The 18,659-nt window shown below is 35.5% G+C and overlaps 1 pseudogene; it reads right to left on the bottom strand.

Annotated features, from left to right (window-relative positions):
• Nucleotides 1-2,442: 2,442 nt before the first annotated feature.
• LOC132642544 (protein NEDD1-like) lies at nucleotides 2,443-11,956 on the bottom strand (annotated as a pseudogene).
• Nucleotides 11,957-18,659: the final 6,703 nt, after the last annotated feature.

The following is an 18,659-nucleotide window of genomic DNA, read 5'->3' as shown; positions in this document are numbered from 1 at the left end:
TAGTTATTACAAATTTGGAACGCTCGGTGGAACTGGGTCTACCCTTCATCTCTTCTCTCACAAATTGGATCTAATTTTTAACAATGGTGGTCGTATAAGGACAAATCTCTTGTTCTCTATCCAAATAGTTCTCGGTGAGGTCGCAAAACCATAAGAATGGACAAACAGAATAATCCTTCACCAAGCCACATAGCCTCAAGACGGAAGCTTCCTTTTTATTGATACTTCAAGTCTCGTCTTTGAGTTTCATCAAATCTATAATTCGATAAGCTTTGAAGTAGGGAGCATTTGTAGACATTGAATTTTGTGGGACTCTACAAGACAAATCCAATTCATATTCTTTAAACCCTAAGGTTCTTTAGAGTTTCTTGAAGGCTATTCCACTTGAACTCTAGCTCACGCCTATAAAAAGGGGCACATATTACTTGAAAAGGCATCTCTATGAGATTTTCACAACGAGATCAAGGCATCAAATGCTACCTTTCTCACAGTGTGGTCATTCTTCCATAAGATCAACTCAAAGTTCTTCCTCAATATCAAGTAGAAATGTTGCCCCGATGTTCTTAGAGATCAAATACATCTCAAAAAGATCCAAATTATCCTGTGTTTGAGAAATACGCCACTAACGGCCTTCAAATCACAGAAAAATTTAGGATAGAAAATCATGGTAATACACAAAATTGTACTCACGATCTTGATAAATTTAATCACTTCTTTTATTTATTTTATGATTGCATTTTATTTTGTGTATTTGAAAAAGTTCGTTGCAAACAAATTGACATGGTCTCACAAAATAGATCTACAAAATCTAGAGCCAATAGATATGATGGCCTCAAGGAAGATCATTAACATTGCAGGCAATAATATCTATGTTAATGACACCAAAAAAAAAAAATCAATAATAGGGGCAATCTTTAGGGACAAATCTCTTATTCTCTATATAAATGGTTCCTCATTAATAAAGGGAAAAGATGCAAATATACCCCTTAACTTTGCGATTTAGAGTAAATATACCCCTCCCCCCCCCCCCCCCCCCCCAAAAAAAAAATTATAAAAGTGGTGTAAATATACCCCTACTGTTACAAAATAGTGCAAATATATCTTTTTTGTTGACAGATTTTTTTTTAAATGATTTTGTTAATTTTTTAATTAAAAAAAATACCACGTGGCTTTAAAAAAAAATCTAGACATATTTTTCTAAAGCCACGGGATAATTTTTTTTTCCTGGTGGATCGGATTTGGTTCGTTTCAAAAAATAGGTAGACTTATTCTTTTTAAAGCCACAAATATATTTTTTTAAACGAACCAGACCCGATTCATCAGAAAAAAGATTACGATGTGGCGTTAGAAAAATGTCTAGTCAAATAAAATGGGTAGACTTTTTTTTAAAGCCACATGCCATTTTTTTTAAATTAAAAAATAAGCTAAATAATTTTTTACAAAATCCTATTAATGAAAATGGTATATTTGCACTATTTGTGTAAGGACATGGGTATATTTGCACTATTTTGTAACGGCAAGGGTATATATACACCATTTTTTTAACAGAGAATATATATGCTCTAAATCGCAAAGTTGAGGAATATATTAGCACCTTTGCCCTTAATAAAATTGCAAATATGGGAGCTCCATTTTTATGGTTACTTCAAGTTCTATCAGTGAGTTTCATCAAGCCTACACTCCGAAAAACCTCGAAGTAAGGAGCATCTGTAGACATCAAAATTTTACCAAATTTAAAATAAAACTCTACAAAACAAGTCAACTCTATCTTCAGATTCTAAGATCCTTAAGAGTTTCTTGAAAGGCTATTCTATCCTAAACCCTAACTCAGACATATATAAGAATACATATTCCCTTGAAAAAACATCTCTGAATACCCTATAAACTCTTAGGCATTCACAAAGAGATCAAATCATCAAACATTGTCTTTCTCAAGTCAAAATGATCAAAAAGGCGATCTTCCTCTAAGATCAACTAGAAATATTGGGTGCTACCCTTGGCGATCAAATACATCACCAGTGGCGGACGTAGATAGAGCCGAGGGGGTTCATCCGAACCCCCTTCGGCGAAAAATTACACTGTATATATAAGGTGAAAATTATTTTTTATGTATATATAGTAGACGTTGAACCCCCTTAGCTTCTTCATTTATGACTTCTTTATATTTTTGAACCCCCTTGACATAAATCCTGACTCCGCCACTGACATCACAACGAAGTTCAAATTATATTACTTTTGAGAAACACGCTATTAACGGCCCACAAATCATGGAGAAATTTTTGTTATTTGTTTTGTGGTTGCAGTTTGTTTTCGTACTCTAAAACTTTGTTCAATAGTCATGCCTAGACTTGGAGGTGTTAGAAATAAAAAATCATGACTCGTTTGCAGGGCCATCGATACCTTTGCCCAAAATTGGATGATGCAAAGATTGGAGAACTCAGATTACAAGGGAGAATGGAAAATGACATCCCTACCTGTGTTAAAGTCAGATAACATTACCAAATACACCCTTAGACATCCCTACCTGTGTCAAAGAAGTTCTCCAGATTTTTCAGAAAGCTTATTTTCGACCAACGAAACGTGAAGGTTGGAAAACATTACCAACTACACCCTTAGATAGACACAATAACACTTCCATACTCGCTAGTTTCCACACATGTCAGCACAATCTTCTAAAACAATAAATATTGCAATAATGGCTAAAACTAAAGGAATACATAGTGACAAGACCTACTCGGATTTAGAACAAGACCCCTAGCTACTCTGATCCCAATAACTGACAAAGCTGCTGCGTTTCTCTCCGAACTAGAAGAACCTCCGCATCAGCTCCGCCTGGTTTTCCAAGATAACATTCTGCCGTTCGAACAACAACTTCTGGTTGCCCAAGATCAAGTTATTAGCACTAGACATTTCCATCTGCATAATGTTTCCAGAATCTACGTGACATAATGCTATACAACTGAAGAACTAGGTAAGTATTAAATTAAGAGATGTACCTGCAGCATATGCAATTGACTCAAAAATTCTAAATGAAGATTCCTCATTCCCTCATGAACGGATTTTTGAAGGGCAGACACAGATTCTTCATGCTGACGTTGAAGCAGCTGGAGTGGGAAAAAGCTTCCCTGATGCAATTCAGGCGGTGTGGATGTTTGTGATTGTTTGATTCCACCCTGTAAAAGTTCATGGGTCAAATGAAAACTTCCAATGAAAAGATAAACCTATGGCATTTGGAATGATTCATCATTAAGGCTCTTTTCACCAGCTAATGCTTCCCAGATTCTCCTCAAGAACGCAAAGGTGAAAACTTCAATGATGAATCATAACAAATGACACCTAAGTTAAACAGAAGAACAGCCAGCTTTTCCTGTTTCGTACATTCATTGCTTGGAAAACACCACCCGCTGTAGCAGATAATGCATCAGACCTAGACAATAAGCCATTCAAAAGCTCCTCTTTTATTTCAGATCCATTTTTCTTAGTTTTCGGAGAACCAACTGAAAGAGTTCCGCCACTGACTGATGGTGTAGCGCTTATTCTTTCGGCGTAACTGGAAAATCTTCGAGGAAGGGGCATAGTTGAACCAACAGTATCCTGTCCAGTAGTGCCTGTTATTCCAACTGAAAAGTATGTGGAACTCGAGGGAACATGTTCTGATGATCCTAGAGAAGTTTCTTCATTTGAATTTTCTTTAATGTGCAAATTTGCCAAGGTCAGATTAGAACTGGTCAAAGAGCTGATACTCTGAGTTGCTTGAAAATTATCCTGTAATCCAGAAAACATTGTTCGTGCTGCAAGAGGACCAGATGTCGAGATCGCAAAACGAGAAGGCATGTTTCCTGACAGCCGAAGGTGAGTTAATTTGTCAGATAGCCTCTCACCACCCGAAGCTTCTAGAGGAGTTATGGAGGAAGAGTCATCACTCCGGGAAGATATAGGAGTAGAAGACAACTTTGCCAGAGAAGAAGATTTATCCTCCTGCAAGATTGTGGAAGATATGAAATACTTGTCAAGAAAGGAAAATAACTCATGCATTGTGCTGGTATATCCAATTATTGACTTTAGCAGTAGAATACTGACGCCACCTTTTGGACTGACTTCACAAATTAATTTTAGCACCCAAGAGTCACTGTAGGTATTGCTCTAAAGGAGTTAGACAGTAATTACTTTTACTATATATCAAAAGCACCATTTGCAGCGAACCAATTTAGAATTTCAACAAGACAAGCCTACCATTTCAGCACATGGAAGAGCAGCTGACAATTTCACCAAATATGCAACAATCAATGATTTGTTTTCCAAAAGCAAATAGATCAAGTACATCAACCAGACAAAATGCAAACCTGTTTGGGCAAGGAGCTTGATTTCCTATCAAATATGGGGTGGTTCCCATTGCCACCCTCAACTTGAATGGAAAACCTTAGGGAAGAAGGAAATAACAAAGATGTTTTCTTATCAAGATCCTTTTTAAGACCTTCATGATCATTTTGATCAGGACCTCCGTGATCATCCCACAACGTATCAAGTGAAGGTGTAATTGGCTGAACTTCGACAAGAGGGGAAAAAACTTCCATGTCATCCTTAAAGTTAAGAGGAGCGTGTAATCTTGCCAAAGATCCACCTTTCCATAAACTACTTTGTATGGGTGTTTCCTCGGCTGCAGATAAACCGAGTGTCCTTGATCCAGTACTGCCTGCTGGAAAAGAAAATGAGTCCACAGAACCTGAATGATCAGGGATTCTGGAACCTGATGTCGTCGACAGGCTTGATGATATCATAGCAGGAAGTGGATCAGGCATTAAAATTGAGTCATCCACAGCACTGCCCAGAAGAGCCATTTTTGTTGTGCAATTGTGTTCATTGACCATTACAGGATTTGATCTTTGCCAACATAGACATGTCACAGCCTGTAAATTCATATTACACTTCGCTAATAAGAGAATAAATCAGAGACTAGTTTCAACTATGAGGAACAGAGCTAACACCCTGTTTGGCCAAGCTTATTTTTTCCCAAAAGTACTTATTTTTTCCGATAAATGCTTATTTGAAAAAACATGAGTTGTTTGGCCAAGCTTTTGGAAAAAAAAAAAAGCACTATTGGGGAGTAGCAGAAGCAGTTTTTCAGAAGCTAAAAAAAATAGCTTCTCCCCGAAAGCAGAAACAGATGCAATTTTTTAAATTTTTGTCTTGGCAATAATGCCCTTGGTAAAAGAAGTTATATATTAAAATAATTCTACTTAATTAAACCTAGTAATAAATACGATATTCTACAGCTTATTCGTTACACAACAATTCAACCACAAAATCCCCTTCAACCAAGTAATTTTTCATATTTTACTTAAATAAAATGAAAGCTTAATCATAGTCTTTCATAATAAATATTTAAATTATTTATCTATTTAATAATACTATTAATTATTAAGTAAATCTATACATGTTCTTATTCGTAATTTGACATTTAAAAGCACTTTTTGAAAAGCTTGGCCAAACACAAATTGTTGCAAAAAAGTTCTTTTTAAATTGATTAGTCAAACACAAACTGCTTCTTATCAAAAGTACTTTTTTGAAAAGCACTTTTCAAAATAAGCAGATTTTAAAAGCTTGGCCAAACAGGCTATAAATTTGACAAGAGCAGCAACTAATAAAAAAATATATAAGACAACCAGAACATTTTGGTCTGCTTATACTCAAGTACAAATAGATACAGAGATGCACAGTTCTGTTCTATTGCCGACACAGAGAGAGAGAGAGAGAGAGAGAGAGAGAGAATGTGTGTGAAGAAGAAGAAGAAGACGATGAGCTTCTCATATCAGCTACCCCACCCAATATATACACAAAAGCCAACATTGTGTACCATCTTCCAGCTTATCAATCAGATTATCCACGTTGGTCTAGCTTCGATATACAATATACAAAGAAACATTTAACCGAGGAAGAAAGAAGGATATCCCTGTTAAACAACGTTTTTGATTTCTGCACCGAGAAGTATCTTCAATTCTTTTTCACATTTGATCAACCAGAAATTTGGTTGTCATGCTTGACTAAGTGAGGTACTGCTTTTGAACCCTATCACCACATCCCGAACATATCAAGGTAGGTGGTCAACAGCTTGTGGAACCACCTTCCCCTCAACAGAAGCCAAAGCTGGATATCCTTAACGTCTCAACATCTACATGCCGTATTGAAAGGACCACCGATGGATCACATACCTGACCACCTCATCTCCCCCTCCCCACTATTGCCTCCATAGACCATTGCAAGCATATCCAACCCTATCTTAGTACATGTAGACTTGTTATATGGTTTGATATTTCCATCCACTAGCAATAGGAACTGCACTTTTGTTTTGCCTTTTTTTTTCCCCTCATTTTTCGTCAACCAAGGTAGGTAATAAATTGACATATAACTGAACTTGAGAGTGGAGGAAAAATTGATACTTCAAACAAAATACTTTTTTCAGAAGAGAAGAATAAATGACCTCGGAATTTCCATAAGCGCGTAAAACAGTCAAAGGTTGTGGTTTTCCACGAATGTCATAGAATACCACTCGGCCACTACTTGTTCCAGCTGCTAGTGTGAATCCATCATCAATATATGCCAGTGAAGAAAATGGAGCCTCGTACGGGATGCAAAATGCCGGCCTTCTTGATCCCGAGTCAAAAGTGTAAAACTTCTTATCCATACCAACACTAGCAACAATCTGCAATCATAAGGGTGAAACCATACCAAAGAAATGCTTCCAATCATTTGGCCAGAGGATGGATCAACATTTCTTCCAATAGGACAGGTGTTAACTAATTAGTGATATAATAAAGATAAAACCTTGTCATTTGATGGTGAGATACAAATGCCTGAAGTTGGTGCAGAATGCTGCTTTAGCCAAGAAACCTATCAGACGTGAAAATATTTACCAGTCATTAAAAAAATTGAGTTGCATACAGCAGGCAAGACAGACACAAGTGAGAGACATCAACCAAAAGAATTCAACCACAAAATTAAATTTAGTAAAAGGTTAATGTAAAACACAAAGCAAGAAAGTTTCACCGCACTCAGCAAACTCAACCAATATGGCTACTAAAGCATGTCTGAGGATGAAGAGTGGATGAACTTGCAGAAAGGAAGTGGGAAGAACATCCACATTCATCTTTCAAATAAAGGGAGGGAAGAACGGGAAAAGGAAGGGCAGGGGAGAAGGATCCTAAGTTGCTCAGACTCAGGTGCAGGTGTCCGATACAGGTGCGGATCTAGAGGTTGGATCCTTCATGATCTAAATTTTAAGATTCGGGGATACGGATCCAGGTACGGATACGGGTGCGGGGATTCGGCTAAAAATAATTCAAATATCTAAAAATAGAGTTATAAACCTAAATTCTGAGATATTATGTGGAAAACTTAAGTAGAAAATATGATCAAGAGGATAATCCCGGGAGGAGATAAAAGTAAAAGGAGTGACATAGAAATTTCTATATATAAGATGTTCCATTTTCTTCAATTTCACCATAGCTTTTGATTACATAAATCTTTGAATCTATCTGGAATTTCTCCCTTGATTTTTGTCAAAGTATCCAAAATTGATTGACCAGATCGGGTACGGATCCCACACCCACACTAACGCCAATGTCGTGTCGACACGGGTGCGGCAGCGGAAGTGAAGAGTCCGAGCAACATAGGAAGGATCATGACATGTTCTTAAATTCAGCAGGTAGGGAGGGGAAGTATGTAATGAGACAAGGATTGGGAGGTTCAGAAATATCTCTGGAAACTTCTTATAATTCATGAATACTTATTCAGTATTTTGCTTTTTGTTAAAAAGAAGGAAGAACTGTATTTAAAAGCACCAAGAGAGTGTAAATCCAGTACACAAATCCATTATTCAGTTTCTTGTGATGCACGTAAGCTCAGACTTCAGCTTTGAAGCTCACAAGCTATAAGGATAGAATTTCTAACAGTCGCATCCCAAATAACAGAGATATATTTCTCTTTTTGTGAGTAAAAGACTGCCAACCCTTAAAAAGCAGTGATAAGTTTCTCTTTATATGAGCAAAAGACTGTCAAATCCTCTGAGAACAGTCTAAGTTTCAAATGCATGGCCGATGCGTGTTCTAGAGAACACTCTACCAGAAATGCTTCATATCCTAGCCTAGTGTCAATTCCAAATTAGCCAAGTTAGGTATGAGATTTGACTTGCCAACGTAGATATGGAGGAGATAGAAAAGGAATTCCCTTGTAATTCTCCAGTGATGACCCCCCCTTTTTTTTTTTTTTTTTTTTGATAAGGTCCATTTATGACCCTTTTAACCAAGAAGGATATAGGCAGTAACACAAAATGTAACGGAATCAAATTTTATCATCTCAGAACACCAAAAGGCAAAACAATAAACCTTGGGACTTCGACCAATAGTATCCCACAAGTGGACAGATCCATCATCACCAGCCGTCACCAGTAAGTGCCTGCTAATCTTAGAATAATCAAGCACTCTCAAAACCTGGTCTTGCAGTAATCAGACAAAGATCGATGGCATCAGAGAACAAAGCATCACTCCAAGTACCAAAAGCAAATTGAAGCTGTAAGCAGCTTATAATAAAGTGGCACTTAGAAAGAATAAATTAACCTGCCCATTTGGATCCTTGAGTTCAGCAGCCTTTGCACCAGAAGCAAGGTTGTGAAGTATAAGATTCCCATTAAGACTGATAGAAGCTAAGTGCTCATCTTTGCAATTGTACATTACACCAGTAATAGTATCAGTATGACCTTTCAACCATTTGACGCAACGCTTGCGCTGCAAATCCCATATTCTCACAACTTGACCACTGCCTCCAGAACAAACATATCTGGATACTTTGTTGCTGAAGTTAATTGTTGAAATAGACTCCTGCAGGTGATAGAGAGTAAGTACTTTTGGATAACTGACTGACAGCCCACTAAACAATGTGGGCTCCGAAAAAAGTGACAGCTTAAACCAATTCTCCTGTTTGATTGCGGGGGATGAGACAGAAGTTAATCACTTTATTCTAACCAAGATTCCCATCTTAACCTTTTGCCACAAGATAACAATAAAGCTCACTTATACAGCATCCTTCTTTACATTAACCTATAAACTATAGGATTATCCAACCTTAGGGGTCCATTCCTTTATCCTACAAAACTCTATCTTTGACCAATTCAAACACAGTGGTGAATCCAACATCTACAACAAGTGGATTCCATGTACAAAGATGTACACTATGTTTTTATTGTTTTATCAGTAAATAGAGTAGTAAACTACGGTTTTCTTAACAAGCCAATGACAAAAACACTTGATTTAGCAAAACAACCTCATGCTGACTTCCGGTTAAAAAAATTATTGCGGGGTTCAAACGATGTCGTCTAGATGTCTTTTTGAACTTGAAACTACGACCTTTCAGTTGGCATTTAACGCTCCTTAACATTTTTTTGAAACTCATCATTTAATACCTGATGTCCCTACAGACCACAAAATATTGACGAATATCTGAGTGCAATATCCACTAACCAAAGTGAGTGTATTAGATGATAAAGGTGTGATTTCTCAGAGTCAATATTCGAAGTTACTTTATATAAAACAATGAATATTTGAAGTTACTATGAGGCAAAATAACTCAAGTCCTTTTTTGAGTAGAGTGCAACATCCACCAACAAAAGCGACACCATCACTGTATAACTGTATTAGATGATAAATGTTTAATTTATCAAAATCAATATTTTATTTTTTGTAATCAAGAAATCCGCAAGACACCGTAGTGAACAGTCCAAACTCGGTGGATAATGAGCCCACGATCTACCCTTCTCCCACTTAAATACCAAGCTTATGTCTGCAGCAAGATTCAAACCTGTGATGTGTGCCTAGCTCACAAATCATGTGATGTGCTCTTATGAAGCTAATACCATGTAAAACAACTCAAATCCTTTTTATTTTCCCTTTAGACTACCTTTCTGTATTATGAGCATAGCATAGAATTTTCCGTGTTGCATCAATGATATATCGGCAAAAGCAGCCTGGTCAATGTGTAGAATAATTTCACTGTTTTGAGATGTGCTAGTAGTATGCTATCCTGTTTTGGAACCTAATGTGAGAACATGTCATAGAGACCTATCCTGTGCATTCTAAACGAAATTATCATATGAGAGCATCAGCCTTCCTGTAAATTTGAGCAACAAATAGAGATAAAAAGATGTTTCTCCAAGCTGCTGCAATTCAGCGTATCTTTTACCTCTCAAAATTCACCATTTTCAATAAAGCTGCCGAAATCCATTGAAATAATTGGCAATAAAGGGCATACTGAATTTGATCACGTTATCAGCAGGACAAAAAGCAGCCAAAAGAAAAAAACAATAAAGGGCCAAAAATACCCCTGAACTATTCGAAATACATCAAATTAACCCTGGCCGTTACATTTTTGGATTAAAAAAATGCCCTCCAACTAGCTCAAAAATACCATTCCTACTAACGGTTGCTCCAGAAAATGGGTCAGTTTTGTGCTTGTTCTTTTAATGTTTTTTTTTTTTTTTTTTTTTGCTTTGGTTGTTGTTTGTGGTGTTTGGGGGTTTGTTGGGGGGGGGGGGGGGGGGGGGTAACAACATAAGACAATAAGTAGTATAAACACTTCATATTTTGACAAATAAAAACGATGACATATAATTTTGTTTTCCTCTGGTTCCTTATGCAGTAGGTATGAGTTATTATTTCTGAACATGACATTATGTATCTTTTCTTACATATTAGTTAAAAATTTATTTCTCTACATTAATAATAATAAATTTATTTTACTAACTTAAGTATGATATGATAAAAGAAATCAAATTCAGTAAATTCAGTTATATCTTGGTACACTATATTAGTTATTGTAACGTTAAGTCATGCAAAGTTTCAATCGAAGGTCGGTGAAATAGTATCTGAAGGAAAGAGTAGAGTAAATAATTAGTTGAAAAATTAATGTTGGTAATTAAATTTTATATAAAACATAAAATTGGCATGGTATAAAAACTGCAATTTAAAATAGTCAAAGTCTCATATTTTCCAATATAAGTTTTTCAAGTCTTCACAATTAAAAGCACTTCTCTCCAACTTTAAATTGAGGGCAAAACTGACCCATTTTCTGGAGCAATCGTTGGCAAAAGAGCTATTTGGCTTTTTTTTTTTTTTGTTGGGGGGGTGGGGGGAATTTTTGAGCCAAAAATGTAACGGATGATAAACTTGACCTTTTTGGCCCTTTTTGCTTAAAAAACAAAGGTTTAAACTTGCATATTTTGCTGGTAAAACCAAATAATCTTAGATTTCATCTTTGCAGCTAAATTTGACAACCAAAATGTCAAAAGGTAAACAAAAGTACCTCGATATTGTCACCGGCATCAGTGGGTATAGTTCCCAAACTCTGTCCATTTTTCTTCCGCAAGGATATCTGCTTGTCGTCTCCAGCGCTTGCCACCACCAAATCTGCAACACCCAGAGCATCCAAATTAAATCCATTTAGCAAAACTGTAAATATTTGAAATTAATGTGAAGGAAAACAAAAATCATAGAATGGGAACTAACTAGTGTGGTTCCACTTGACGGAGTTGACTTGGACGCCGGGCGAAGGAATGTAGCTAAGAAAGCAGGGATCACGGGACTCCAGAGAGAGGTCAAAAAGCTTAACGGTGTCACCCCCAGTAGCGGCCAAAAAGGTCTTTATCGAATCTGTGGAATTCATCTGAAATTCACTGGGATTACAGTGAATAGATTCTATAATCCTTGGGTGTGAAATGTACAGATTCGAATTTTCAGAAGATGGGAAATTGCGAAATGGGAGAGGAGAAAGAAAGAGAGAGAAGAATGGTTGGGAGAGTGAAGCGGATGTAATAAAGCATTTTCTACTTTTGGTGTTTGATTTGAAACCCTCCCAGAGAAGGGGCCGGGGGTCGGATTTGGGGAATTCAAGACCGAAAATTGTTTAAAATGCTCTAAACCTCTTAAAAAATGGTTTTAGAATGTCGTCCTTCCATTACTCGTTTGGATAATCAATTCTGTTTCTATTTCAATTTATGTAAACTCATTTAACTAAATGTGATATTTAAAAAAGAGTAAAAAATTTTAAAACTTATTATTCAACAAGTCTTGAATATTTATATAACTATAAATTATTTTTAATAAAGTGAATTTTTTTCAAATTAGAAAAGAGATCATTCATTTTAATACGGATTAAAAATAAAATAGATTCACATAAATTGAAACGGGAGGAGTATTCTTTAACATATTAAAAATGACTCAAAAATATCATTTTTCATTTATTGGATATTTATTGCTAATATTATTTTATGTTTAAAATTAATCTTTAATATATGACACAATTATATGCCATTTAATTAAACTTTAATTAAACATGTGGCCTCTTTAATCATACCTATAGCACGATTACTTTGGTCCGAAAATATATATCCTCACTTCCATCACATAAATATATGTTAATTTTCTTCTATATTGATTGTTTAAAATTTATTAAAGTAGCTTGATAAATGTTGCCGGATATTCCGATTGGTTAAAGTATGAAGAATAGTTTTTTGTTGTCCTGGTTTATATAAAAATTGTTTAAGATTCCAGTTCAATTAATTCGAATATGGACTGTAAAAAAAAAAAAATCGATCGTGGGAGTCAAACAAAAAAAAACAAATTTTGAATTAAAAGAGAATTTGGTACATATCACCCTATATAACTCAGTTTACCCAACTATTCATTTTGTTTTTTAAGCTATATGTACTCTTGGAAAAGGGTGAAATTTGAGTATCCTTGGTCATGGTTGCCAAAACAAACAAAAAAAAAAGTTATTTTCTTTCTTTTTATTCTAGCCTACTATACTTACTAGTACAAGAATTTGTTTATGCTAGAAATGTACGAGTGGTATCTGTCAAACTCCTGGTTACAATTTCTATAATTCTCTTAACAAACCTTAATAAAATAATCTCCAATCCAAACGATGCCTACATTGGTTAATGTATAAATAATATATTCAGACTAATATAAAAACAAAAATTGAACATCACTGTTTAGTTAAAATTTAATTAAATTTTATATAATTGTGTCATTAATAAAGGAATAATTTTTAAAAATAATATTAAGGATAAATTTGATCTAATAAGTGGGAAAATAGCACTTTTAAGTCATTTCTAATACGTTAAGGATATTTTTTTAATTCAAATAGATGAAAGGAAAGGCAAATTTGAATTAATAGTGGAAGAAGAACATTTTTGCACCATTTCTAGTACATTTTTGATCATTTGCCGAATTCTAAAAAGTTCTAAGCTAAAGAGGGCACCCTCCCTCGAAAAAAGTCCCAATCTTCTATCTAATCCTTAAGTCAAGTGTCATAAGGACGTATATTTAGATACTAGTTGCACGAGGCTCGGGCCCAAACTCAACTACAAAAAATAGTCATTTTAATCAAATATAAGTGTAACTTATGTTATTTTTAACTACATAATTAATTTAATATAATTGCAGTTAATCATATTTTTATACGTTTCATAGTTATTAAATTTTCTTAGTCAAATAAATAGATACGTTTTAAGGAAAAACTTATTTATGAGGAAGCAAGATTAGCAGGAAAATTAGCAAACACCAAAGGGTCATAAGTGATTCGATATTGTTATAAACTAACACAATAAAATGTGACAATTGCAGCTCGACATTTTATGAACTTGTGAGCACGGGATTTTCAGGTATAGATAGAGAAATAGATTTATTTTGACATCTATTAATTTTCACTCATTATTTTATATGCCAAGGGTTTATGCTAATTAAATGTGGTAATTTAAGCTTATTTTTAATTAGGAGAAATTCAAAATATTCTTAAATTCATTAAAATGAACCTCAAGAATCAATTTAGTTCTTCATATATACTTTATATTTAAAAAAATTAATTTTTGATTTACCAAATATAGTGGGATCAACAATCACATTACCATGTAATGCACATCATAATCCATTCCCTTTCAATAATCTTCCTTTCCGGATAATAAGTGATACATTAAGAAATAGAGATAAGTACAGTCAATTCCAATTACAATGAATCAGATATGAAATATGGGATGCAATGTCATGCATGGAATCAACCTCAAATACATCACATAACATAGGATTAACAGACACTTGCCGTGAAATGCAAACTCAATTCTTTAATATCAGAAATCATATTCCAAATGCCAGGAAATCAATCCAACCATATCACAAATCAGGGAACCAAAGTGAGCAACCATAAATATCGAAAACCACTCAAATCACCAATACCTAGTTCATTTATTTTATGAGATACGTGGAATATCATGTAGGTAGCAAGTCCAAACAACAATCACAAATAATAATAAATATGGCAGCAGACCAACATAACAGCTGACAATACCAACCTAATTGAAATCCACCTCCACGTCATGCCCGAAGTTCTATCATGCTTTCCCCGTCAATCACTACCATTTACATACGATTCTCTAACCGGGGTCTAAACATAAGTAAGTCGTAACCTTCCTCGAATGCCGAACAGGTGCCACGAATATCAAACCAAAGCCTTTCCCCTCCGAATGGCTTCCGAACGATCAAAGTCTAACAATTTATTATTCTACATTAGATTTCGAGACTAATGATACCCATATTGCCATAATACTATTTGAAATCAAAAAAGGCCTTCAAAAAGGAAACCCGCCCTCACGAGGGCAAAATTGGAAATTCAAGTTGAAAACGGTTTACCCAAAGCATAGGAAGTCCAAATACCAATTTTCATCACACACTAGTCTTATTTTAGCATCAATTTCATTATTTCATCAAAACCCCTAATTTACAAGAAAACCCACATTTTAATCTATTTGGAAATTTGTTTAAAAATCGAAATTGAAGTTAAAAGTAGCTAACCCAAGCCACAAATCATATAATCCTTTCAAAACCATCCATGAATTTAGTTAAGGAGGACCATTATCAACCTAGGGTTCTGTCACGACCCAACTCCGTAGGCCGCGACTAGTGTCCGTGCTGGACACCCAAACGTACCCAATAACCCAAACCAGTATATTAACAGGATATATTTAAATGTAAAAGTCAATTGTCGTTATTAATTATCATAGATGCACAGACATAGTACATGGAAGCCGATGAGGCTGTCACAGATCATATCATCCCAGAGCATATACAGAACCCACACAAGTATGTCTACAGACCTCTACAGAACATGACAGAATCATAAGACGGGACAGGGCCCCATCATACCCCTGAATAGCATACATATATACAACAGTAGCAGACTGTACCAAGGTATAGGCTCTGGACAAAAGAGCACTCCAAGATAGCAGAATAGGTGTCCTAAGCAAGCGAATCAGCAAATCTGTCGTCTAAACCTGCGCGGCATGAAAACGTAGCCCCCCAAAGAAAGGGGGTCAGTACGGAAAATGTACTGAATATGTAAAGCACGGAACGTAGTAAACAAAGTCATAATCGAAGCAGAAGGTACAGAAAATGAACGGGATATCCAAAATAGCAAAATGCTGATCATAAAGCATAAATAGTGCATGCAGAAAACATACGTCGTATCTGGTCCCATTACGGAACAAAATCATAACCGGAACAGAACATACAGAAAATGAGTATAATATCCAGATTATCAGATGCATATTTCCAGAACATAAAGAGTGTATGCAGAAACATATGCCATATCATATCCGGCCCCTGCCAAGGGACTCGGTGAACAGAACGTGGTCGCCACCCCGACACTGGCGCCACAACACAACATAACTCTAGAGTAGGGAATAACTCCGTAACATATCATATCAGAATGTGCACATGTCGAACATATCAGATGGCCATATCATATCATATCATCATATATCAGAACAGGTGTACATGGCACAGCATACTCCACAACCCATGTACATGTATACCTGCCCCCTCACATCGAGGCGCGGCGAACAATGCAGTGGAATATGCGTGATAACATATCCTGGCCCGGGCTCAGTGAAGGAAACATTGAGGCATCCACGAATAGAGTAGTGAGAAATTAATGCAAATAAAATATAGCACATTTACGGAGACTCAGTAGCATAATTCAGATGACAAACCATATGACAGAAGCGGAGCAGTAATCATAGTGTATGCATTTCGGATATCCCAATAGCATATGTCAAAATAAGCTTTTTGTAATCATTTTCATATTTCAAAATACATTATGGGGCTTATCAAAATAATTCAAACGAATGTCATATATTTCCAGAGACTCAATAAGACTTATCGGATGACAAATCGAAATAATGAAATCGGACAGAATCATAGTGAGTGTATTTCGGATGTCATAATGGATTACGGAGAAATAACCTTTCTACGATCGTTTCCATGTTCCAAAATAGTTTATAAGACTTAAGGGAGCATTTAAAACAATTTTTATTTAGTAGTTAGAAGAGTAGTTAAAATATTTCCTTTAGAACCGCTCGAAGACAAATCATAGATACAAAAGGGTAAAATCAGAAATAGTGGTCCACCTCGGGACAACCGAAGCGAAGGGCTCGAATTACGTATATTATGCCTATGGAATCACCTATAGAGGTCCTAGGGACATTCCATAACTTTCTAGACTATTTGTAAAAGTTGACATAATTCTTTCAACCAAAATATCCTTAAAGGATTCAATTCCATTGAATGATAAAGGGGCATTTTTGAACGCGGATTCCGATGAATAGAACGCTTTCCGAGATTCAAATCCGATCCTAGTACACCTAGGACATGCCAAAAGAAGAATAGGGGTAGCTTTACATACCTTTTTCGCCCTTTACGCTAGTCCAAATTCAATTCCCGTTTCGCCCAAAATCTACAATTGGTCACATTTACCAATTATCAATTTCAAGCCTTTAGAACTTGAATCTTAACTTATACTTTTCTACAAAAATTTGGGCAGCAACTCCCCTATACATATAGCACCCCCGAGAATTTAACTCGGCCAAAATAATTCAACAACAACCCAACAACAACACCAACAACAACAGCAATCACTACACAACACAATATAGCATAACTAGCCCTCTTTCCAACATAGTGTAATAACTTTCATTCCAACTTCACATTTCCAAACCAATCTCAACGTTTTTACATTCATTACTAATCAAGATCATTACAATATAATTCGGAAGCATTTCATATCATTTCTACAAAATATTCACAAGATATACAAAGTATACAAAATTTTCACCAAAACCATAATCCATCCAAAACTTCTAATCTTCAACATACATATTTATAACATGTTTCCATCTTCCAATTTCATCAACCATAATCATAATTTACATCTTAACAACTTCATTTCCATAATATCACAAAATCATTCTAAAGTGACATAATCTTCTACATTCCAATTCAATACCAACTTAAACCATTTAACCTTCATTTACATCATAAGAATCACAACAACACAACTAACATATTAAACAAAATTAATTCATTTCCATTTCTATCTCCACACCACATGGCCATAATTCCCACTTCCAACTTCAACCAAATTCATTCAACTTTCATTTCCAATATAAGGTCCACCACAACTACAACTAGAATACAACATAAAATTCAACTCATCTTATTTATACAACATTACATACACATGCACACATGCAAACCCACTTTGTAAACTTCCATATTTCCATAAATTCTACTCATTTCTACATACTACAACATAAACCAACCTTCATAACATAATAAAAAGGGATTAATTCTTACCTTTTTCTCCAATCTTCTTCACTTGAATAAGTTGTCAACTTGAAGAAACAAATCCTCTTTCTTCCAAACCAACTACACCAAGTTGTAAAGGACCCTTAATTTAGTAGAAAAACCACAAAATAATAATTTTTGGAGGAAGATTTTGAGGGGGAAAAATCCCCTAGCTAGGGCCGAAATTCTCCTTCTTTTTTTTGCTCTTGTTTCTTGTTTTCTCTCCTTCTAGTTTTGTCTTGAAACTTCTAATGTTTCAAGACAATTTATGATCTCTTATATTAATTTTCCACATGGAAAATTAATTGGAATTATGGGCTTGGGCCATAAGATGGCCGGCCACCCCTCTCCCTTGGGCTTGATTTTTATTTTTTATTTTTTTGGGTCAACCCGGTTGGTCCCGAGTTGGGCCTAGCCCACTGACCTTTCGACCTTAAAACGTCCATATCGCCGTGTACCGACGTCACCTGGGAACCCACGACCTATGGATGGAAAGCTAATTCAATTATCTACAACTTCTATTTCCTGGTATTTTTCCAAATTCCAAACTTATAATACAGTTTTTGCCCCCCAAAGTCAGGTCACCCGAAAACGTTTTCTTAAAAATATTCGTTTGGAGGACTTCCACTTTGATTTGGCCCAAGGGCCCTTCTTGAGTTGTGTTTAACTTCACATATGTGATTCATATAATTTGTCACATGTCCCAAAAAAAAATCTTGACGTGTGGGCCCCACCTCAACTTACAATTAATCCGACGTTCAAAAATACGGGATGTAACATGTTCACATTCATCGAACCCTTATTTTTCATAACAAAAATATTTAGAAAAAACAAGATTCAAACTTAGGAACTAGCCACCTAATGATATTTGGATCTATGAAATTTCCCAACAAAAATCAAATTGGATGAAAGATGGTTCAAAACTCACTTTAGGGT

This window comes from Lycium barbarum, chromosome 1 (genome assembly GCF_019175385.1).
Source record: "Lycium barbarum isolate Lr01 chromosome 1, ASM1917538v2, whole genome shotgun sequence".
NCBI lineage: Eukaryota > Viridiplantae > Streptophyta > Magnoliopsida > Solanales > Solanaceae > Lycium > Lycium barbarum.
Note: the sequence above shows the minus strand (reverse complement) of the source record. Positions and strands in the feature narration are given on the sequence as shown.